Source organism: Rhipicephalus microplus, chromosome 1 (genome assembly GCF_043290135.1).
Source record: "Rhipicephalus microplus isolate Deutch F79 chromosome 1, USDA_Rmic, whole genome shotgun sequence".
NCBI classification, from domain to species: domain Eukaryota; kingdom Metazoa; phylum Arthropoda; class Arachnida; order Ixodida; family Ixodidae; genus Rhipicephalus; species Rhipicephalus microplus.
Genome location: NC_134700.1, coordinates 211,059,553 through 211,084,536, shown reverse-complemented (window position 1 = coordinate 211,084,536; position 24,984 = coordinate 211,059,553). Strand labels below are relative to the sequence as shown.

The following is a 24,984-nucleotide window of genomic DNA, read 5'->3' as shown; positions in this document are numbered from 1 at the left end:
AGACACTCCCGAATGCCACGTGCCCCACATGATTTTTTTTTCATGTCGCGCACACCTCATGTAGTTTCATACAGAACCTTTGAGGATAAATAAATCAATAAATAAATAAATAAAAAGCGACGCAACGCTCAAACACGTGAGCGAGGCGAGGTGCACGAGCATCAACTGCCTTAATCAGATGGGTGGATGCAGTTGGCAGTTCACATAGGCGTGCGCAGGGTTCCTTAACGGGGGGGAGGGCAATATGGTTAATCGCAGCACCCCCTCACTGTTTTGGGTCACTGTATTTATGGGGAAGAGTTTGCGCCTCATGCTTGGCCTCCTGGAGCTCCCACGCAGTCACCATGCTCGGCTTCCTGGTGCCAGTGTGGGAGCTCAAGATGTGCCTCCTTGCAGCGTGGGCCGTCGGAAGCCACGGATTTATTGAGGAAAGCACTCGCACATTCGGCAAATGATATGCCGTGACGTAGGCAGGTCTCCATTCAGCTGGTCACAAGGGGGATCTCGTTGCTAGATGCCTGTGACTGCGGTTGCTCAACTAGGGATTTCAAACACGAGAAAATGCTCGGTGTCAAGCAGCGGAGCTTCACTAAGCCACCATCTATAATGAGCTGAGCTTCATCTGACAAGAAGTAATCAGCTCCCACATCTATGTCCACATGCAAGTTCTCGATGACAGCAACGGCGACAAGAACCTTGCTCCCGGCTTCAGTGTGCATCTGCAGATCCAGTGCACCGACAGGCAACACGCCCCCGCCGCGGCCACACAAGGTTCCATTGGACCAAGGCTGTAGGGTGACCAGGGCATGACGTCTTTGTAGAACAGTACGTGGAGCTCCTGTTTGTACAACTGCTGTGAGCTCGGTGATTCCACAGACGCGGACTCCTACCGTAGGAAGAGGCCGCGTTGGGTATTGGGCGGTTCGATGTCGTGCATGGGCTGGTGCCACGTTATCGGCCCAGTTATCGAAGCTCGGCGGGAGGTCGTTTCTCTTGACTGGATGTGAAAACCAGCGGAGCCGGGTGTTGTGAGGAATTAAGTCAAAGTATACTTGTCGATGAGCCACAGTGTTTAAGTGCAGCCTCGAGGACGTGCTCCTCGGTATTCGTCTGGTTCGGCATGCATGTTCCATGGTGGATTCGGCCGAAAACAACGCTGAGCCTGGCCCTCTATTCCAGCAAGGTCAGTAGCATGATGCCATCGTAGTTGTGTCACGCCTCGGCACGACCGCCAGACATGGCGAGAACTGATGGTGTTATCAGCATCATCCTAGAAGCCTCGGAACTCCGGCACTTCCGAGAGAGCGTTATATGGTGACGGGGCAGACAGAATCCGGAACTCGACGACGCCAAATAGACGAGCTGGTGGGACAATTGCGTCAGGGCACCCTAGAACTCAGCGCTGCTGTCGGTTGAGGTGCCCCTAGCACCTTGGGTGGGGTTCGCCCAGTACGTAGTGGTTCCAGTGCTCACGGTAGAATCTATGGCTTAGGACGCGTGGACCGCGCTCCTTGTAAGTTGTGTAGTGAAGCTGCCGAGGAGTCTTTAACACCATACCGGAACGGTGGTGGCAGTGGCGGCAGGTGAACAGCTGCCAAGGAGGCGTGGACGCCGTCCTGAAGGTGCGCTTACGGCGGCCGCGCGTTGGCGGGTGTCCGGGACGACGAAGCCGGGACGTAAGACTTCTTGGTTGACTACTCCATTTTAATGAATGGGACTCAGAGAACAGCCGTTGCTGTAGTTGTTGTTGTTCACCTATTGATCGTGGCGCATACCCACTATGGGATATTGGCCAAGAATCGAGTGGTTTTAAAATTACTGTTCATATTTGGAATAATGGAGATACAATTGAAAAATTACCGATAGGCCAGTTGTTCCCTTCGGTCTTCTCTTCTACTAAGCCCCACAGGCACTCATGCCCTAGCTTCACTATATCTATATCTTTCTTTCACGAGCCAAAACCCGAAATGATTGAGAGGCACGCCGTACTTACTGCTCCAGAAATTCAGTGTTTAACGCACTAAGGCATCTCAATGCACGCGTCGCGGCCCGCATCAAACCCGCTACCTTCGGGACATCAGCGGAACGCGGTAGCCATGTACCAAAACGGCGAACTTGAGGAATGAGTGAAAGAAACTGAACGTATACGTGGTATCTGATTGCAACAGATAAAAAAAGAACAAATGGCGGCACGGCAAAAGGCAAAGCAGTAATTACAAATATAGGTATCTTCATTATTTGGTCATGGTTTTAACATAAATACATGCCAAGTCAGTTATGGGGTTGAATTTCAAAAGCCCAGGGTGTACGCGAAAAGACGACCGCATGGAAGCGATCCAATTGCTTCAGCTCTGCTGTTTAGGCGCTTCCGTCTTTTTTCAATCCGAGGATCGTGCACCGTGTGGGCCTTATTCTGCGATTTTTTGTACATTTTTTCTTTAATTTCTTTTCTCCGCAGGACGCCGTGCGCAGATTATCGCTGATACGAGGGCAAAGAATCATCCCATGAAGTAATGGCACCATGAGAAGCGGCTGCAGCAGCGCATGCACGAATATCAGAGAATCTCCGTTAAAAAAAATGTTACACGTGGGCAGCCCCCCTTTGTTCTTCATTCACTGCCGGTCGCGCTGCGTATACTGTGAACTGCAGTTCGTCGGCGCCAAGTGGGATGGCCTGCTTCAGGCACGGAGCGTGCGATAGTCGCAACACGGACGAGTCGTGTTTCAACCTTTATTATTTTTTTTTGCGAGTGTGTGTGGACTTTACCTGTCGACTTTACCTGGACTTATGGATCTTCTTATTGTTTTCAGTTAAAATTGAATGTTTTGAAGCTTTCCCATCGAGTCAGATGGTGCGTGCGTTCGCGCATTCTCCATAATCTGCAGGTGCGCGCCCAGGCGCCTCAAAGCAACGTGCGACACTCCCCTGAAGGCTGTGGGGGAAGTTGCGCGCATGTCGAACGCGTGGCTAGCATGCTGCTCACGACGCTCACCATTCGCTGCTATGCTCGAGTTTCTAGTTATGCTGCGCAGCTTGCGAACTTATCCAGTGAACATTACTAGAATAGATATGCGCAACGAAACTACTCAGCTGTTCATATTCAACCAGATTTAACCAACTATAGCCGAATTGGCAGTAGCGTAGCCAGGAAAAAGAACACTGCATCCCCCCCCCCCCCTTTTTCTTTTTTCTTCAAGGCAGCCCAAGTGATACTCGAACTCAATTGTCAGTAAGGCCCCCACTCCAGATCACGGTGGTGCACCCCACCCCCTCCCCACTGCTGACTCCATATAGAAATTTTCTGTCCACGCCCTCGCGAAGTGGTATTACATAAACTCTACTAAAGTTCCCTTTTCGGCGTCAAGAAAAAGTTTATTCAGCGTTAATTGTTCCTATACTGACGTTTTAGCGGGAATGTTTCAAAGTGACTCTCTACCTGGCAAGAACTCTATCGTCGTTTTTACAATTTATTTACTTATTTGACTTACCAGTGACTTGAGGACAAAGTGAAAAGGGGGAAAACATGTTCCTATTTATATCGTTTTGCTTTCATTTAAAAAGCTGTAATTAGTTTTCAGTAAGAAAAACTCTGCTGAAAACGCAACTTACAAAACGCAACTCTGCTGAAAACGCAACCAGAACTTCGGCTACTTTTAGCCAAAGTTCTGGCTCCTATTCAAATCGATCAAACAACGACCCTGATAGTATAAGTCATCCTCTTACGTTGACGAGGGCCATTCATGGGGTATTTCCTCACGCTGACGATGGCCTCCATAGGGTAAACAGTTCACTTACACTGGCGATAGCGTTCACTGGGTGCCGGAGCGTTTCCCGGAGCTTGAGTGGTGCCTTCTGATGGGATTGTTGCTGGGCGTGTGCAGCGCGAAGCAGCGGATGACGAACAGCGTCATCCACGACGATCCCAAGATGACGAACCCCGCTTTGATGGGATGGTTCTGCGAAAAAAATGTACACGAGCTATCGCAGTGCAAAGCAATGTGATGTCACTTATTTTTTGATACTCTCACATAGGCAATAAATGCATGCATTCCGACATCTTCAAAACAAAACTTTCCAATTGCCGACTTGATTGCCTGCAAGCGCCGTTATGATTTTGTTGATCCCATACGGATTAGTTCATATAATATATATAAATGAAGCGTTTTTAAGTGCGAGATATACTTGAGGAACTTAATGGCCAAATTCTAACTAGAAAGCTTCACATATTGTATAAAAAGTTTGCATCCCCCCCACTCCCCTTCATTTTTTTATACAATTGAGAAGCCAAGCAGCTTTCAATAGTGAGGTAAAATTGTGGATCCGTTTTTGACACAGTTATTAGCATAACAATGATTACGCGTATACAAACACGAGGTTGCAGAAATTGGTACCAAAATTTATTTTTGAGGAAAAGGAACGATAAAGATTATACAGGGCGCTTGAAAGCTTGATTAGGTTGTTTCACTTAGAAATTACGTGTTTGATAAGGGCTGCGCCTATGCCTAGACGCTGGAGTTGTGTACCTAGGTGAACGTTACTTTCGCGCAAAATCATATTATTCTATAGACGAGAGCTAACTCAATATAGAACTTCCTGATATCCTTTTGCACCCCACATCGGGATTACAAGCCTTCGTCCGCAAAGGTCGTCGAACAAACATAAAAACAAACGGAAAATAACTATTTGTATATTAATTATTATTAATCACTTAGTAATAACTACACGACAACAAATAAAAGATGTATTTCATCGCTGCCACCTGCTGACACATACAGAAGTTTGGGTCGCCAACAGAAGGCGCGGTTATCCTAGAAGTGTCAAGACTAGAAAACGAAGAGTGGTCAAGCATTTCGCACTGTAGGCGAATCACGACGCTTAATCGAAGAATGAAATTTTCCCTATCGGATAAAGCTCACCGCAATGAATTCGTAGAGAATGGCTAAGGGTTGGCTGCCGAACAGGAAGCCACTGAGGCTCGTTATGAAGCCGCTCGCAGTGATGGGGCGGCACTTGTGGAACACATCGCAGTAGCCGCGCAGACCGTTGCAAGGGGAACCAGGCTGCAGCTTGGCGCCGCAGTAGCTCACCATCGCCGGGAATGCGCAGGCCAGTTTGCAAATCCTCGAGTCTGAAACGGCATGCACGTGCTCACTGGTGCAGCAGGCGTTACGCGTACGCATGTGTGGGCAGGTGTACACAAGCTCGCACATGCGTTTAGATTGGTACAATGGCAATCGAAGAAGAAAGGAAAAGGATCAGTGTTTCGCTGCTAGGGTGAAGCAATAGATACGATAAATACAAACTGGAATGTTTTGCCAAGCAAAGCTCTCTTGGATATGTTTTCGCGTAAATCTAGAAAATGCTATGGAAGCAAATACGGCCGCCCCAGAAAGCAAAATGGTTTTCGTGCTCTCTGTCATCGCTACATGAAGCGGTGTACAAGCCGTCTATTGATGGCTATTGGCAATGTACACGGGCCAGCTCTCGTGAGCGTGCCCTTATCGTCAAGGTTCGCACTTTCGACTCTACCCACGCCCAGAAGTCGCCCTCTCACGATGCCTTCGCCCGATGATGAACGGGCGGGGCGTTTCCTGTTTGCTTGAGCAACACTTGATGGCAGGCCTCGCAGGCGTGGCGATTTCATCGCATGCGCCCTCCGTACTAGGGAGACGGCCGGCCCGTTTCATCTACGCTTCAGTCACGTCCGTTGAAAATGCTCGCGCTCTTTTACTATAGCGCTTAGAACGTATATTGCAAGATCCTATGTTATATACATAAACATTGCACGCACAATGACACGGACGGTGACGTCTAGCACCCACCATTTAGTGCCCGTATAACTGTTATGGCAATAAAAATGCACGGGCACATAACGTAGCAGCATCTGTTTCAGAGAGTTAAGAAAAAAATGCGCATGCATAGAAAACTTGTGATGTATATCTGTCAGACAGGTATCAATGAAAAATAAACAAAAAGGGACAGCACACTAGTGATGATAATGCGTGAATTCTGATGCAATTGTTTTTTTTTTTTTCAACCCTTGGTTAACTTCCCCGTCGCGAGTAAGACCAAGAACACGGTTCGTGGCAGTGTCTGAGTTCCTGATCGGCTTTGTTGCGTTCTTGTGTTATCTTTCTCCTCTGATATTCATTTTCCCATTCAGGGGACACAGACGCCTCGGTATTCGCTACCCCCGAGGGTATACGGTGTTAACCCGTATATAAGCCTAACGGCTGTCGTGGCTGTCGTATATAAGCCTAACACCTTCGTGTCAGAAACAAGATACAGTTTACGCCGCACATCAATGGTAACTAAGAAACCCAGGACAAACTATGGCATGCAAATCATCGAGTATGAAACTATGTGTTTGTGCAATATGTATCCTACTGTTCTTGAAGTAGCCAGAAATTGTAAAACGATTCAAGAATTTAAACATTTAATAATGATCATGTTTTTTGAGTCAGAAGCGGATGTGTTGTACAATTTTTAATGTAACTTTCACTACACAAATAATAATAATATTCGGCGATTGCATTGTAATGTTATTAAAAGTTATTGTTATTACTATAGCTACTTACCACATTATTGATGTTTACATGTTCTTTTTATTGCATTAGTGGTTATGTTGCTACTGTGATTACATTATTACTTTATGTTCATTACTGTCACTATGTTATTACTATAATTGGTGATTGTAAGCCTACTATAATAATGAATACGTCCTTGTTGATTCAGAATTGCCCAAGTTGACTTGTTTCCAAATCTGTTGCTTCTGCTGCTCCAGTGCGGTAGGGTCTGGTCAGGAGTTTTGGATCCTCCTTTTTGCCTTACCCTGCTGGCGACCCACGTATATGGGTTACATTGATCCCCTTGTTACGTGGGATCTGCCAATTGAAATGACGAAATAAAAGTATTACGCTGTTTCACGACCCTAAACCACATGATTTAGGAGCGGCCTTATTGCAGGGCTCCGGAAATTTCGACCATCCGGTGTTCTTTAACGCGCCCTGATATCGCACACTACACGGGCCTCTGCCAGTTCACCTCCGTCAAAATGCAACCCCCGCGGCCGGGATGAAACATGTGACCTTCGCGTCATGAGCCGAGAACCATAACAGCTACACCACCGCGGCGCACGGAGCTTTGTGTGTGTTTACTATAGATCGGATCAGTATTCTTTCGGCGGACTTCAGTCATGAAGTGCGAACTCGCTGAAAATCACCCGTGATTAGGAGTCCATGTTTGAAGCCGTGTCACCCCATTGCGTTCGTTCAAAGAAGACTTTTAAATGGTTCTTTCTCTTTAGCCTATAACATGGTGACGGGAGGGTTTCCGGAGGGGCCAAAAAAGAAGCCGCACCGGAGACACCAAGGGCAACGAGAGCTACTCGTATTTGTCAAAAAGTTACGTAGTGTACAAGCATCTAATTAGGAAAACTTAAGCCAGCCTAATGAAATTAGGGGGAAGTATATGGATCGTCCGCGTGTTTGTGTCATCTCTCCAGTGGCGAACAAATAGAGGAAACAAAACACCATTTATCCGTGCACAAAAACGCCACCAGTTCACCCATCCAGAAAGTTTTTTTTTCCTGTCTAAGATGTGAATTGAAGGTGCACTTACACACGAGTCACTATTGATAGAGGCAGCTTGACCTTCTGTAACCTCTCGCGTCTTTATTTTAGGACTTCGAAAGAAGCGCGCAAGAGCCGTACAGTGATGAGCTGAATATGTTTTCGAGTTCACTTTACCAACGTGCCCAAAATACGGCTGTGACAAGAAGATTACGCTACAGTACCATTAATTGTTGATGTTCTAAGAAATAGACCCAAAGTGCGAAGAAATACGTGTAGTTTATCGACCAGCCCGCCATTTCACGATAAACTTCATGACAACTGCTCAATTTTAGTTATGTATTTATTGAGAGAAATGGACTGTTGGCTCGAACAGTGGGCTGCCACTCAAATGCGATCTCAAACTCACTCGCCCCGCCCCTCCCCCACGGACGGGGACCCCCGCGTGAGCCACTACCGCACCCAGATAGAGAGTGAAGAGGACACCAAGGCGATGTGAAAGCAGCTTCATCGTCCAGTGGCGCGACGACTACTTAGAACAACAAAGTGCAAAGCTAGGCCCTGGAAGCAGCTGCATGGCTTTGGAGGCATCTGTGCCATTCCTTCGGACACCAGAAACCAGCGCCGCCACCGCAGACTCCTCGGCGCGTTCCCACGATCCGTCGACGACTGGCGCCGCGATTCCTGAGGCTCGAAGATGAAGGTCATTGAGCGTTGGGAATGCACGAACGACGGGGAAGAACAGATTGCTCGTCGGCCGATTGGCTAAAAGGAATAGGGGCCATACATTCTAGACGGCAGGCAAGAGGATGTTCAACGGAGGGATATTTCTGCTTCTCCATCGGAGTTTAATCATTGATATAGAGGGAGAAAGTTTGTGAAACCGGTAGAATATAGGTTGTAAGGAAGGGGAAGAAGACACCTTGAATGTTTCCTAGCAACATGACGTCGAAGCTGTCATTTTCTCAAGGTGCCAGCAGGTGAGAAAGTCCGTGTACGACTCGCTCGGTGGCAGCCATGACATTAGCAGTGAGATGACTAAGACATTAATGAAAAGTTGGAGTGTGTTGTATCATACAGAAGCGTGAGGAATCGGCAAGCTTTTAAACATTCACTATACCCTAGTGAGGTAAAAGTGCGAGTATACACACTGAAATTCAATCTCACAAACCGCTAGAGTTGGGGCGGAATATTAAACAAAGAAACGATGCATATCTTTTTTGTTCTTTTTCAGAATAAACAACTCACTGCACCATTAACAAAGAATGGTTTATATCTGCAAAATTGTCCTTTTATGCACCGAAAATGAGATTGCTCTCAAGTGGATGAAATGTTGATGCGTATATATTTATATTATTTTACAAATCTTGACGGTTAACCAAATTCAACCATCGTGTAATACGGAAACCTGCAGAACCGGCCGCCTTCTCATTTTTTTTCGGATGGCTGTTAAGAAGTATAGCACACTTGGAAAAGACCTACCGAACTAACATTTGCAAAACACACTGACGAAACGTATACACCGATCTCCCTGCATGATGCGAGCAACAGTGCACTATCGGTGGATCACCGAATTGTACGTGGATGCATGACAAACGGCTCTTCACATATGAACTTTTCCGTACACTTCTTTTCCGTACCTGGTTCTCGACATGTCAGCAAGCACTGATCTTCAATGCTGAGCTCCTCCCCGGTCTGGAAGCACTCGACTAGGCCGTACTTCTCGCATATGGAGCCCGAACACTCGCCGGCGATGCATACCTGCGTGTTCTTGTTGCAAGCAGTCAGGTTGGCCTTGGCAGCTGCTTGGGGACACGTTGCGTTCTTTCCGGTACAGCGACAGTGAGAAGTCAAGGGTACGAGCACTGAATGTAGGAGCACTACCGTGAGATATGGAGACGATATGGTCAGGCACTGAATGTGAGGAATCGTTTCTGCAACTTAAAAGGAACAACGTGGAACAAGAGAGACCCACATCGATTGTGTTGTTGCCTCAATAGATGTCACCGAGCCAACTAAACTTTCATTCACAATTTTAGGTCACCACTTTGTATTATCTATCACTTTGTGTTCGTACATTTTTGGCTGCGTGTACTAAACGTACTAGCAATATAAATAATGAATTCTTTCAGACTATTAACGCGTGTCGCCACTTGATTTGCAACCTTTATATGAACGCTGAAAGCATTTGAACCGTTAGACTTAACCAGTACTCTGCGTTTCATGTTGAAGGGAGGATGTCTTTATCACGATGCCATGGCTCATGCGCCCGTGTTCTAGAGGAAACTTCGCAGAGCACCTCTCGATCTCGGAGGCTTTATGCTATCGATGACAGTTGTCCCTGCCAGTACCAAACCCATACACAGCGGTAATACGTAAAAAGTTGATTTCAATGCATAGATATCAGTTTGTACGCACGTCGTTCAGCTTTAGGAACAGTTTAAGCGTTGTTTTAGACTTGTATTGACCACTGCGTGACCATGCAGACAGTGGATAGACAATAAGCCAGGTTCCTTAAGTGCCGCGCACTCAAAAACATGTGAACATGCTGTGTTCATGTGAACATGAGTATGCATGCGCTGCCATTCAACAAGAACTTACTCTGCAATAAACGTGTAGTTCTGAGGCGGGCCCCTATGAGTACGCATCGGTCTTTCGATGCTTGTTCTGTACTTGTGGTTTCGCTGCTAGAACATATTTTCTGCAGTTATAGACAACTTGGAAGTTTCCTTTGCGTGAATCTAGCAGGGCTGGGCAGAGACACTCAGCAGAGCATTCCGGAATACAGATATAGATATACATGCACTGGAAGGTACTGAGATACGCCTTTGACGTGACGGGATATTTCAGAAATATCTTTTGAAAAAGCCGAAAAAGTATTCCAGGGTAGAGGTACAGAAATACAGATGCAAGGCCATAATTGCCGAAATATTTTCAGGAATACTGATGCACCACGAAGGCATTTATTAGGCGCAGGATAATATTGTGATAATTGTTTTAGGGCATTAAATCTTGCGAGTCGGGTATATCGCTCGAATCACGGACGATAACCAGTGAATCAAGAAAAATTTGACCTTTATTTTAGGCACAATATCTGTATGCTGAGGACCTTGTTGCGCATTTAAGCAACATCACCTTCTAAATTAGGCTGTCGTTTAGAAAACACTCGTTCGGTTTCAACACAGTACTCGCGAAATGGTTTGCCACCCTAAAATAATGTGGCAGAGCTTGCCTTGAAAGATTGCGACTTTCGTCATCGAAGCGTCACTGCTTACCTCCGACCGCAACCTAACACGAGAGAACTGGGAGGCGGCTCTGCAGGTTCGCCTGCCAGGACCTTCCAGCCCGACAAGCCATGGTCTGGTGTGTCGGGACGGCGGCCACGACCAATGGTGTCCCTGACTAGGAATTCCACCTGCTACTGCGTGCAAAGGACCTTGCCTACTAGGGGCTGGTTTTCCAAACAACCACTCTGTAAATATCTATGTAAAGACGTAGATGCCTTTGTCATATCGTTTTTTAGCGCACTACTGTGTTAAGATGAGTTACTACTTCGTCCAACAGTCCGTGTTTCTCAAGCGTAAATATCAGCTTAATAAATGTTTATTAGCACCATGATGATTTTGCCCTTACGGCGTCGGTGCTTGGCCACATGGGCCATTCTGTGCGTGTGGGGAACCCTTCACCGCCTGTTACTTTGTCGGCGACCAGCGGTATGTTTTTGCTTAGCGTCGCAGAAAATCTTTCTTGCCTTCTTAGAAACAGGTAAGCTCATTTCCGACATGAAAGTAACAAAATACCGTGCGTTTTGTGTAGCATCGAAATATAGTCGATATATCTTGAACGTGTTTCATTACTAAGATACGAATAAATTTGGCAAATGTATCTCGATACACAAATACTGATACTGAAAAGTATCTCTAAGGCTATCGTGATACTCTTCTATTGCGATACTCTCAAGTCCTGAAATCCAAAGCGTGGTGCTTAATTATGTATTACGCTGACCACCAAATATCAAGTCTGCAATTAACTGTTCAGATATTCAACGTCTAAACCGCAGAGGAAAGACACAGCTGAAGGATCAAAAGAAATTTTCTTGAAGCGTATACAGAGAAATTGATCAGGTGTACTAGGCAATATCAAAAATAAAACATATAACCGAAAAGCATCTAAAGCGCCAATTTTATTCAGTAGCTACGTCTGTAAAAGTTTCTTCGCAGATATGTCGCTAAGCGTTACTGTTGAAGGGTGTGATGCTGGTTCAGATGTACGTATCGTGCGTCTCGCTGACGCCATTTTCCAAGACCAGCTGGGCGAACTCGATCACAAGAGCAAGTTACGAAGGCTATCCCGGAGATGACGAAGAAGCAGTTACACACATAACAGAACTACAGCACAAAATATCTGACGGCACATCAAAGGATATTCGCAGTATGACTTTTCCGTGCACTCCGTCTCATCGCTGCACACTTTGCCCTTGGCGACCACTTCGCAGTTGTCGGAACAGCATGCCCCAGCGGTAGGACTGTAAAAAAAAATTAAATGGAATGCCAGTGTTAGGTTGGTTTTCTTGCTTTTTGCCCAATAACTTTGAAAGTACAACACGATAACTCCGTAAAATGCCGCTAGTTTCTGAACAAGGCCTAAATATTTAAACAATGTCTTTCGTAAAAAAATGGCAGATTCAACGCGCGCTTTTAGACTTATTACACGCGAAAATAAATCGCCTATTTTTTCTGTCCCCGAATTATTTGACGGGCTCAGTGGAGCACCCCGTCCTCAGCGTGGGCAATTCCCATCATGTAACATTACGGCAGACAAAGTGTAGACGACCACATATGATCCAACTCGTCTCAAAAGTGATCCTTTGTCTTGCTAAAAGGGAAGTGAATCAGAAACCGGGCATCAACCAATAAACTTGATGTGGTAATCGAGAGCGAATTAGAAGACATCTTTAGCGGCCGCCATAGAACTATGATCTCTTACTGACGTCACTTCTGTGAAGAACATGACTTCAGCAAAACTGCAGCAACAATTTACAAACGTCGATTCCACGACGGAAAGGTATTCGGGAAATCTTTGGTGGCTTCCTGCACAAAAAAATTTCTTATAAACGAAAAAAATACGCCTATCAATTTTACACGGGATCGTTTGTGTTGAAAGCGCATGACAGCAGGGCACTCGCCTGCACGCCGCCGATTCTTTGAGGCGGCAGGCTAGCCTGCTGTCCTTGCTGTGCCGCGGATAGCAGCACTTGTCCGAACACTCTATCTCGTCCATGCCGCAGTCGCACTCCTCTTTACCCTCCACGATCTGGTTGCCACATATGGGACCTGTGTGTCCTGCGTATGGAGGGATATGGCCAGTTTCAAGCTTGAGAAGAACCCTCGTTCACTGCCTGCATTCGTTTGGTGTAGTCACTCAGCAGTTAAGCGACGAACGCGAGGAATCTAATCTCGAATAGGGCTATGTTTCTATGGCGAGGTGAAATGACAGCCAAGTGATGCACGGGGAGTGAACAATCACAGGGAGCATGTGAATTAGGATTAGTGCTATCGCGGGTCTTTGTTTCGTTGGTAGCTCCAGTTGTATGGCTGTCCAATCTGGGCTATAGTGATCGTCCATTACCTGCAGCCTCACCAAAGGGAAGCAACGAGACCAATACGAGAAACATTGCTGTCTCATGAGATGATGCTGCATGTCTTATCCTCAAGATAAAATTGAACCTTCATTCCTGGAGGAAGTAGTTTGTTACAAATGCAGTATACACAGCGACTCCATTTCTAATTAAAGAGTCTACTATTTAGCGGAGAGAGAAAAACACCTATACTCACCCCATCTTAAGAGAAAGGGGCTGCGAGGAGGGGAAGGATCCTACTTGCGATAAGCTTCCTCTACCATTTCAGCCAACTCAAGATAACCTCCTCACGTGTGGTTGTAACTGGCATGACCGCCTCGCGCAGCTCGTGACTACTTAAGTTTACGAAGGTTCAGGGAAAGGAGTGGTTTTGACACTGCCACATAACGTGATTAAGGTCCGCTCTCATAACAGAATAAAACCTGCAGTCTGAATTCGGGTACATTCCGAGGTAAGTTTTCTGGTGTTAGGCAAAGGAGTGAAAAGCCCAGTTTTGTAGTCTACACCATAAAACCTCGCGCATTCGTGAGTTACAATGTAGTAAAGGCGGGAATGTTTGGCGACTTGGGCGATGATGCCCGCAAATATCGAGGTATGTAACCATTCTTCATATGTAGATGTAGGGGAGAAGCTGTTCGTCTCTCCCTAGGCTAGCCTGTGCTCAGACCAGGAAAGATCGAGCGTGCAGGGGCTGCTTGATTACCACTTAGGCATACGCGAGCAGGTGTCTAGATTAATGCAACAAGTTGGGATGGCGGATTAGAAGAGAGAATGGCAGGGCTGTCTTACAAAATCTACCCTCTCCAAAATTATATAGGGGCGTTTTTGAGTAACTTGCTATGACAGACGAATTAGAAATTGTTGCTGTGAGAAACACCGTGGCCTCCTCCTTTTGAGGACAATGCTCGAATTGATGCTACCATTGTAACACTGACAGTGAAGTCAAGAAATGTTAAAGCGAATTACTGTCCATACGGATACTTTATGGCACCGGCATAAACCACATCATTCAAGTTAAAGAACTTTTTCTGAAGGCATTAAACTCATTGTTGCCTTCTAATTCTCGCGATGAACCGAATGCACACTCTTGGACAATTATGGACAAGAGCACCTTTGTCATACACTGCCTTCCCTAGTTAACCATTTCAACAGACAAAGTGTTGATGTGTTACCGCTAAACAAAACTAAAACGTTGGACCTGTTCCTGTAACATCTCATTAACATAGGATTAGAAAAAAATATCCCACCAGTTGTTGATAGCATGCTGCTGTTATAGTAATTTTCTATGTTATGAAAAAAAGTGTTTCTCGGTTGTACTTTGTAGTTGCTGTATAGTTGTTTTTAATTTATACATTTCTCTTCCTTCATCGCAATGTTTATTTTATATTCAGTTGAAATGTTATTATTGCTTTAATCCTGTATACTTTGTAACATACTTTCTTCTATTGTTTTGAAACAAACTTCACCACTGTCTGCCTGGGGGACCGGAGCTTTGTCAAGCCGAAGAACTATCGGCTTTTTCTCCAGTTCTCCCTTTTTCACCTTTGTATGAAATGGTGAAAATAAAAGATTTTTTGATTGCAGTGGAGTGACGTAAACTTTTTCATGAAACTTATCCTTGGTCATTGGTGTCAGTGTATTATTTTGGGAGTTTAAAGTACACCTACCAGTATGGGTGTTAGATAAAAATTGCTACGGAGCTGTCAGGTGGGCTTTTACCATGCACTTCACTAAAGACACCAAGGTGCATGTAGCCAAACGTTCTTATTAGGGGCCGTAGTTGGCACTCTAAGGGCAAACATGTGTAGTTTAGGTATCGGTGAATCAACGTTGTCTTCTTCAGGCCTTGTTAGGTGAAAACAACGACAGCATAGCGTCAAATTTCTCAGGTAGAACTACACTAACGCTGGTTTTATACGTATATATGTAAACTTATTAGAATGCACGTTTAGATATGCGTAATAATAAGTCGTACTTTTTCGAAGCTATAGAACACCTTAGATTACAACCCCATAACACATTCGTGCCCGTTCCTTACGATCTCTGGTTGGATGAAATGTATAGTGAATTATTTCAGTTATACTAACACTGTAATACCATTTCCATTCTTCTTTTCTTTCCACCACACACACACACTCACACACAACCTCTCTTTCTGATACACCACTATAATCAATGGTACCAATCACTGTCCTGTGAATTTGAGCACTTGTTTGATTTGTCTCGAAAATTGAGTAAATCTCTCAACATTCCCATCATAATTGAGAATCTATATAGCTAAAGCACATTTATGCCATACTTTCAGTACCCTAATGCGTGCCTTGGTGCCGCCATAATCGTGAACACTACAATCCTAGTTTTCTAGACACATACACTAAAGGCGAAAGATTGGTTAGTTGGTGGTTCATCCTTGAGATGTATTGAAAGGGAGGAGAAAAGGTGCGTAAGTAAACCATCTGTGGCACTTGGTGAAAAAAAGGTTCGATACCTGGATTCAGCGCTGCCATGTTTAAAGCGATTATTAGTTCTTTACGGACCGTTACGCATATTTTCGCCAGTTAAAAAGCTTGTTCTTTTTATTTTTATATTTTTTCGGGTGTTTACACGCGTGCCGCTTGCCACCGTAATTGTGTCTTTTGTATGGGCAAATGATGCGCTGCCAAGTCAAGGACAAAAAAAAAACTAGACCAACACAGATAAAGCGCATCTAACAAGTTAATTTATTGAAAACGAAAACCAAGAAAGAAATGGGATGGCACACAAGCGAGCGGGCACTGCAAGCGAACCACGCAAGATCCTGCCGGGGTGCTATCTATGCCTTAAAACGCGTGATTTTGCAATACTCAAAAACGTTTTTTTTTACCTTTAGCTACAGTATGTTCCAACTAATCTCCACAGAATCTTTTCATTTTTGTACCCTATTTACTCTGCTCCGCAGACGCCATGGTGTGCTATGTGACTAGGTCGGCTGCTTGATATATGTGCGTGTGCCTTCCAATATACTTTTGTTGCGAGTTCAGCACCCTGTCTTCTCTTATTCAGTCCTTGTCTCTATTTCTGCGCTGTTTTTACATACCAAGACACACATGTTCCTATTGCAGCCTAAATGTCGGACATGAAGGTCTCTATAAAATGCGACCGTGTAAGCGTAGTCAGATGATTTGTCTATGCACAATCTCTCTGTTCATGTGCCGACGTTTCGCGGAAGGCAAGACACTTACTCTGAAAGCAGTTCTCGCGGTTAGATTTGCCCTCGATGACAGGCAGCAGGATAGCGGTGATGTTTCGGATGCTACACGGTGAAAATCGATCGTTGTTTGGCGAATTTCCCCTGGTCGCCGACTCGTACATCAAGTATTTGCCTTCGCTGCCCCGAGGAACACACAACCTGCCGTCGTCGTGCTGTTGGAATGTTCGAGAAAGCAAATCGCGCGTGGCTGCTTCGTACGTACTTAGGATCCGTGAACAGCTGCGAAACACCAGTGACAACTAACTCTGCGAAAAAGTATGTACGCCAGCATGAATAACAAGCGATGCGTGCGATCTTTTGCACGACCAAGTGAGCCTATTGGTGTCATGCGCAAAAGCCAGCTTCGAGGCAGAGATGGGAAAGCCGCATCAAAAAAGTCTGTTTTATTTCATTGTTTACGACTGTTCTAGAACTTCATTCTACTTTAATTGCATTAAAAATTATATCTATTCGAAAGTATTAGTATTGCATGACTATTAACATTGAAAATTTGAAAAGTCATGAAGCTACTTTGAAATTTATTTCATATGCTTAATTTACATCACATTTATATTGAAACACTAGCGGCATTTGTCACATTTCAAATGCAGCTGATTCGTTTTCAAGATTGAAATTGGGCACTCTGTTTACATAGGTGGGCAACTTTTACTGCTAGTGATAAGAAAGCTATACGTGCGCGGAGCTTCTGCATGTTACGCAAATTAGCCCACTTTGGTGCGCGTTTCATACCACTTTAAATAGTGACGACTGCTCGCAATCACCGTTGCATGTCGACGCAGACGTAGTTTAGCGTTCGAGGCATGGGAGGCACGGCTTAAAAGACGCGACAAGACACGTGTAAAAAGCTCGAATGATCGGAGGTCACCCAGGTCAGTGCTAGTCATATCTGTCCCTGTAAAAGTCTGGTAGGAGGCCGCGGTGGTTGTTGTAAGCTACTGATACTGTATATGGCTCCTAAAGAAGTCATACACAGTAACTCTATTGCAAACTGATGTTTCGCGACGGGTGAACTACGATTCCAGGAGTTATATTTTTGCCCTATTTTTGTTTCAAAGCCGACATCATCTCATTGTTGAAGTCGAATGTTTGCCGTATCGTCCAGCAGAATTCAACAAGCTCTGCGTTGGAACGCGTGCCATTGGTGGCGTTAGCAACGTCCCTTTTATGTTTTTTCAGCCTCATTGATCCTGCCATGTCAGTTCTGTCCATGTAAGTAATATTGCAATCACCACATTGTACCCCACTTTGACCATTCGCAGCTTTGTAAACAACCCCGCTTCGATGGTTCACATGTGTATAATCTTTTGTCTCAGCTAACACGTACTCGGAGGCGTAACGAGGCTTAACAATGTTTTTTTTTTTCTGTCCAGCGGACGTAAGCACTATGAACAGTTCGATATAATTTGAATGTAAGGAATAGACAAAATGGACGTCGGTCTTTGTTGTGGCGCACTTCCCGTTCCCTTTCGCATCCGCTTCTGGGTGTCGTTAATAAACATCTGGGATAATTCCGTCTTTTCAGTGCACCAACCACGTGTACCACTTCATTTATAGCCGCAACTGCCGATTAGAGCACACAGCATCACAAGATGTCAAGAACTCCTCCCGACGAACCGTTCATGTTCGGTGAGGGTGATGCATGGCAGTGAAATGACGAATATTCCCCGTGTCACATTGCTTGCGGTACACTGTCATTTAAACATTGCAATGATCAGTCCTAGGTACAAGTACCTCTAAAAAGGCAACGAAAGGTACGAAACAGAGGAATACATTGTCTTGCCTTTTCAAAGTACTTTAGACTCTGTTCGGGGAGACTTGCGTCCACTGGCCATAAAAGCCATTTTTAAGCATCATTACACCTTGGCATACGCATTCGCTAAGCTTAAGGGCCACGCATCTGCGAACAATCAAATCGGGGTCGTCTAAAAGTAAAACATGTGGATTGCGATGCTATAGGTACATCACGAAACAGGAGCCCCGCCGCGGTGGTCTAGTGGCTAAGGTACTCGGCTGCTGAACCGCAGGTCGCGGAATCAAATCCCGGCTGCGGCGGCTGCATTTCCGATGGAGGCGGAAATGTCGTAGGCCCGTGTGCTCAGATTTGGGTGCATGTTAAAGAACCCTTGGTGGTCAAAATTTCTGGAGCCCTCCACTACGGTGTCTCTCATAATCATATGTTGGTTTTGGGACGTTAAACCCCACAAATCAATCAATCATCACGAAACAGGCAGAAAAAGATCAACGAGGCTCAAAGAATACAAAGGGGCCGTCACTAATGCCACCCATTCCACGCGTTTTAAGAAAGTGCATATTGAACACAGCTGAAGAGCAGGACTTACTTTCCACTTCAACAATGCTACGACGCTGACCAACACCCTCTAGACCAGCTGGTCTAAAGGGTGTTGTGTTAGCTCAAGAACAAATGGGGTGGAAAGAAAAATCCTGAATTTATGGCCTATCCGTCACGACAAATAGACTTGTAACAACAACAGCCCTTAGCACATGTTTACAAGGACAGGAATGACTTGTAGCGGGTAGAGCGACCTCCACTCATGTGGAGCCAGTGTACATTGATGGTGCCACCAGCATAAGTGGTGAACGTCTACGTGATTTTGTTACAACCTTGTGTTAAGTTGTAGTCGATTTTTAAGAATTTAGAACTCACCAGGTTTTTCCAACATTTTTGTATTATTCTTTTTTATATTTATCGACACCATGATCAAGCGTCATATAATGGACGTTCTCTTGGGTAGTAAGAAAAAACTGATGTTCTAGTTGTACTGGCAGAATACTTCGACTGCATAAAAAGTGTAACTTTTGTTGATGTCCACCCTGTACATTATTATACGGGAGTTGGCAAGTGTTAACGTATAACAAAAACGCGCGATGTTCCATGCATTCATGCCTGCGGACTGTCTTGTGTCGAGGAAGAGCATAAAGACTCATCCGAACGGTGACTCACGGGTGAACCGAAGCTGTGTCCGATCTCGTGGGCGAGAGTGAGCGATGCCACGTGCAAGCCCACGTAGTGGTTGTAGTTGAGCAGGGTAGTGATTCCGGTGTTCAGGCTGAGCTTGTTCTGCGCGTATCGATCACCGCTAGGGTCCACTTCGATAGCCGCGCGGTAGCGTTCACAAAAACCACCGGTGCCCACTGTGAAGCGTAGGAAGAGACAGACACTTTGAAGCCCTGAAACAACTTATAGAGTCGAAAGCCTATATATGCCTGATCAAGCGCGATAAGTAACATTCAGTGGCATCGGCGTTGGCCCGACTAATGCAAAAGAAGCTTCGTGAGATGACGCCATCATATGACATCATTTTGACGAGACGACAGTCAAAACTCGTCGCATCACGATGACATGTCTTGACGACACACAAGTTGACGTAGTCGCTTGATACCATCGTTTGTGCGAAAGTGAGCCGATCCCGGAAGCAGTTTAAAACCATCTCAGACAAATCCATAAGGAACACTCCGAGCTTTTAATTATTTATTTATAAAATCATTTATTTGTTCAGCGTCAATAAGCAATACTATCACTATAGAAGACGTTGAGTAAGTGAATAGTCTAGACCCATTTTCACTACATGGTACGCGTTACTTGTGGACACCCAAATCTAAGCGTGCGTGTATTTCTGTGTGTCGTGACCATTGAAATAAAGAAACCGTGGTTCGCAATCAAATATGTGACCACTTGTTTCGTTGGAGTACAGTCGACCAATACGACAGTTGAACTTGCCACTGCGACGAGCACCTATCATTCTTCAATATTGGAGGAATCATTACATTGAGCATTTCAAAACTTTACTGAGGGGCTCCTCGTATGGAATGTCCCCGTAACCTTTTATGGCAATTCGATTCACGCACTACTGTTCAAAGCCGCTCCACGGAATCTGTCTAACTCCTTGCCGAGTTTACATAGATTCCGAGGAGTGGCTATGCAGATAGGTCATCTGAGGTACGCCAATAGTTCAGATATGATTTCGTGGGAAATAACATGACCTGAGTGCCCAGGTCTACTACCTTACCTTCTTCACCGGCAATCCAGGCGAGTCCGAGAGTTCCATCCATGAAGTCTCTGTAGTTGAGTCTGTAGGAGAGGCAGTAGTCATCCCGTGGTTCAAGCGACACGAAGAAAAGCGCTTGCGGGGCGTCGATTCCGAGGCGGCAGAAAGGGTTCTTCTTTCTCTTGGTGCCCACGCAGTCATCGGGCTCACTTATCTGTGGGATATTGTTAGTAAATGCAGCTTTGCGTCATGTGATATCTAGAACAATACAACTGATGCAATGCTTAAGACAGAATTTTGTAAGAGCTTCTATATTTAAGGTGGAAGCCTTAGATACATCATCAAACACAAAAAGCAACCGGCGGCGTCGGCATCGTCGGTGTCAACATGAGGGATGCAAGAAGTCATCTTGTGATGATGTAATTACTACGACACAGATTACCTAAACGTGTTCCGTGACGCTCCGTGCGAAATTTATAGCATGACATAGTAGCTTGGTCATAGTTGAGTCGATCCCGCAGGCACGTGAAGTACAGGAATCTTGCAAGCCCTCCGATCACATAAGCAGTAAAAAAAACCATTCTATAGGCGCTGCAAGCATTCGGAGACAGGGCTATCTATGCAACCGAATGAGAAGAAAAAACAGTAAGACGATGTATTTCAACGTCGAGTCATGGGCGTATGCATAGGAGACCATGTGAGCTTTTGTGTCCGTGAAGGCCCTTCAGATAGAGATACTCGTTAACCATAGTCCAGGTAGTACACAGAAGCGTGTTATGCAGTGAAAGCGGGGAACTCAGTGATTCAATTTTCACACCCTATGCGAGCGACTGTTGGTCGCATCTGAGACGCACACATGAGCTCAACTCCAAGCCACACAATCCCTGCTGAAGTTGTCCCACTTCCCGACCTTGTGCTGCGAATGCCACGCTTCTTGAAATCTTATCTTTCCATAACTTATCCTGTATCGAGTGAACAACGCTCGAAAAGCATGTGAGGCTACGAACTCGCCAGAATAAAAAGCTGTGCCGTGAGATCTCTGCGAAAGCACTTACGACGATGTGCACTTACGACGATGTGCTGAACGAGGAAGTGAATGTCTTCAACGCCGCCAAAGTTCGTCCTCCCGTAGATCTCATTCACTTTCTTGATCATGAAGGCGATGGCGGCGACCAGTTTTTGGCGCGTAAACGTGAGAGTCTCGCCTTCCCTGTACAACCGCTCGAACAACGTGTGGTCTACGGTAACCTCAAGGTTGCAGACGCGACGCGACGCTGATGCCCCTCGACGGCGGCGTCCCTGCTTGTCTGCTGGCGTGTCGCGGTCCTCATCGTTGTAATTACCTGCATACTCGTCTTCATGCTCATCGCCGCCTTCGGTCTCGTCCCGGTTCACATCACCGGCCATGCCTATTTGGACCACACCCTCCATCTCGTCCCCGCTGCTTGCTTTTGCTACCGCCTGCAGCTTGCGTCCTACCCGACCGCGCTTGTCAGCTTGCCGCTGCAAACATTTGTGTAAATCATCACCATGATCATAATTCAAGTGTAAATTGTTCGTGAGCTTGATTGAGACATGTACTTGGAACTACAAAGGTAGAGGAAATAAGTAGACACATTCACAAAATGGGTTACGTAGGACCAAGACGGGCTTAAATCACCTCTAGCTGTCAAAGGTAACTATGCATGCAGTATTCCCACGCACAAGTGTGAATGCTGCTTTATAACCTTTATTCGTTCATCTGCTTTTCGAGCAGCGCCTTCCTGATGATTTAGTGGCCCTTGCCAGGGCATGCGCAACGCAAGTCTGCACTCAACCGACGTATATTTTCTGGTGAATATGACTACTTCTCTGCCACACCTATATATTAAATATCATCAACACCCTTCTCAACGAGCCCATTCTGCCCGGGCAGGCACACTGCTATAGCGATAAACGGTCAATGCTCACACCTTCTCGCGCGGCTCGCGCCCAAAGCGCCGCAGCACGTCTTTCATCCATTTCTCGGTGTCGCCGTGAAGCCCACACCAGCGACCTCCGCCCCCGCTTGAGGTAGGAACCTCGACGTCGTTGGCCGAGTAGAGCACAGAGTGGAACGGCTGAGCGTTGTTAAAGAACTTCTCGGACCCCTCTACGTACAGGCTGTCGCCTGAGCCGGTGTCGATGCTGCCTTCAAATATTCCGCCATGCAGGGAGCCGAACACGTGGCTACTGGGTTCACCTGCACATAGGTTTTTATTGTTACGGAAAAAATGGGCTTCCAATCAGTGTTTTACGTCTTAATATGCCACCTTTATGCTGCCCTTCAGTCCTTATCAATTGACTGGGTATACTTATTTTCCCCCGGATCAATTCTGAACTGCTGCGCACATAAAGTTAACAAGGAGTAAAAGAGAACGCAGGTAACAAGTGAGCGAGGTGTCAGCTTTGCTATTAGTGATAAGGTATGGTTTCAGTCAAGAGACGTCAACGACTGTATTGCGCTCAACAGGCTATGTATAGAATCGCGAACATGAACGTCAACAGGCATCCAAATTAAATTTGTTTCTACTATGCTGCAGAAACACACTTTGTTCTGTCGTATACTTGTAGCACGCGATGTAACCTAATTATTATTCGACAGCTTTGCACAACATAGTACTTGATGCCTTGCCAATACTATACGAGCCACCTGCCACAGTTTCATTGTTTGTTTTCACCGAAGTATGTTACGCTGAGCTTAACTCTACGCCGGAGGTCAAGGCAGGATTATCTAGAACGCGTGACCTACCAGCCACGGCATGCGGTATACCACGCTTATCACGGCGGGTTATTAGTTACGGTGGGCTGAATGTACACTCGTATAGTAATTCGCCATACGGTCTGTCGGTCATGATATCGAAGAAACCGTGGTGTCACAAACGCTCGACATTCCCGTGCTCCAATGTTACTTGCTATAGAAATGAAGCCAGTGCTGTTAAATAGCCCTTACATAACAAAACATTTGATAGACTATTTTTCAAAAAATGGGTTGTGTTCAGTCTCACATGACCGATCAAGACGATGTTCGCTGAGCGAAATCTACAGCACTCGTCCCAGTTTTTTTTTTCTTCTTTTCCGTTCTTGTTTTCCTTTCACGCTTACCATTAAGTCTGCAACCATAACAACCATACCAGTTTTCAACCATGTATAAACTGAACAATGATCGCAGCATCATGATGCTCCGATTGTGAACTACGGGAGCAGCCCGACATGCTTTCTGGAACACGTTACCAAAGAGGGCACTTATGTTTCACGCTACATCGCGTAGTAATGCTGACCCGAAGGTCTGGGGTTCGATGCCGACAGCGGTGGTTGCAATCCGATGGAGGGGAAATGGGAGATGGCCGTGTACTGTGCAATGTCAGTGCACGTAAAGAACACAAAGTGGTTGAAATTTCGGGAGCCCTTCACTAAGACGACTCTCGGAAACATGTCGTAGTTTTGATAGATAAAGCTTGATTCATTATTATTAAATTGCCTCAAATACTTTTTGAAACGTATTGTTCAGACGCCAAGCAACATTGTCCCAAACTCTCCTTGCACCTGAGGAAGAGATGCAACTTGAAGTGCCTAATTTTTATCAATTGTCATTAGTCCAAAAAGTAATAATGCAAAGACAACGACGAAAATGCAACCTCTTTTTAACCCATAGTTCAAGAACACGTGGCTTTACCACCCGTATACGCACCTACAACGGATCCGCTGTAAATGTGGCTGGTATCCACTCGGACAACTCCTTCGGTGGACGACTCTATGACTAAGTTCTCGTGAAAGACAGAAGTGTCAGGAGTGAGCCAAAGGTTGAGAGCTCTGCGTGTTTGCAACACAAAACAACTAAACTCGGACGAAATGTAGCTTTGTATGCATCTGCATTCGAGGAAAAACTTGTTTGCTCAACCCATTGCTTGTAAAACAATCTACGGAATGTTGACTCAGAAGTTAATATGCGCTACGAAGCCGCCAAGTGTTTCACCTTTTTCACTTGGGAATCACTATTGTGCTTCCCATTCACTAAATGTTAGCTGTTCATTGCATCAGAAAGAGCAATACGTAGACCTGGGCACAATAAGTGAGTTAAATGAAGCTACGCAACCACATTTGCCTTCTAAACAGACAAACCAGTAACGTTAATTTTTTTTTTACTTTCGGCACAAAACGAGTATTTCTGTAGAACTTTGACATTGACTCTATATAGTACTCGCCCAATTTCAATTTGCCTTGCAGATAATGGACTCGAAATTTGGAGAGTTCCGAAGTATTGCACGTATAAGTCTGCAGCGACCAACGTATACATACAACTACATTGAAGAATATCCACGCAATTTTGCACTGACTACGCGTGGCTATCTGTTGTTGCATTTAGGTATAATATTATTAGGGAGAAAATCTTAGTTTTATGTAGTTGTGCGGAACTAATGGAAGAGTGAAATCACATGCTGATAAGCATGATATTCTACTTGACAGCGGTATATCTGGCGCGATAGTTATTTATTTAT

General features: G+C 45.4%; 1 pseudogene; it reads right to left on the bottom strand.

Annotated features, from left to right (window-relative positions):
- Positions 1-482: 482 nt before the first annotated feature.
- LOC142766890 (disintegrin and metalloproteinase domain-containing protein 10-like) lies at positions 483-24,935 on the bottom strand (annotated as a pseudogene).
- Positions 24,936-24,984: the final 49 nt, after the last annotated feature.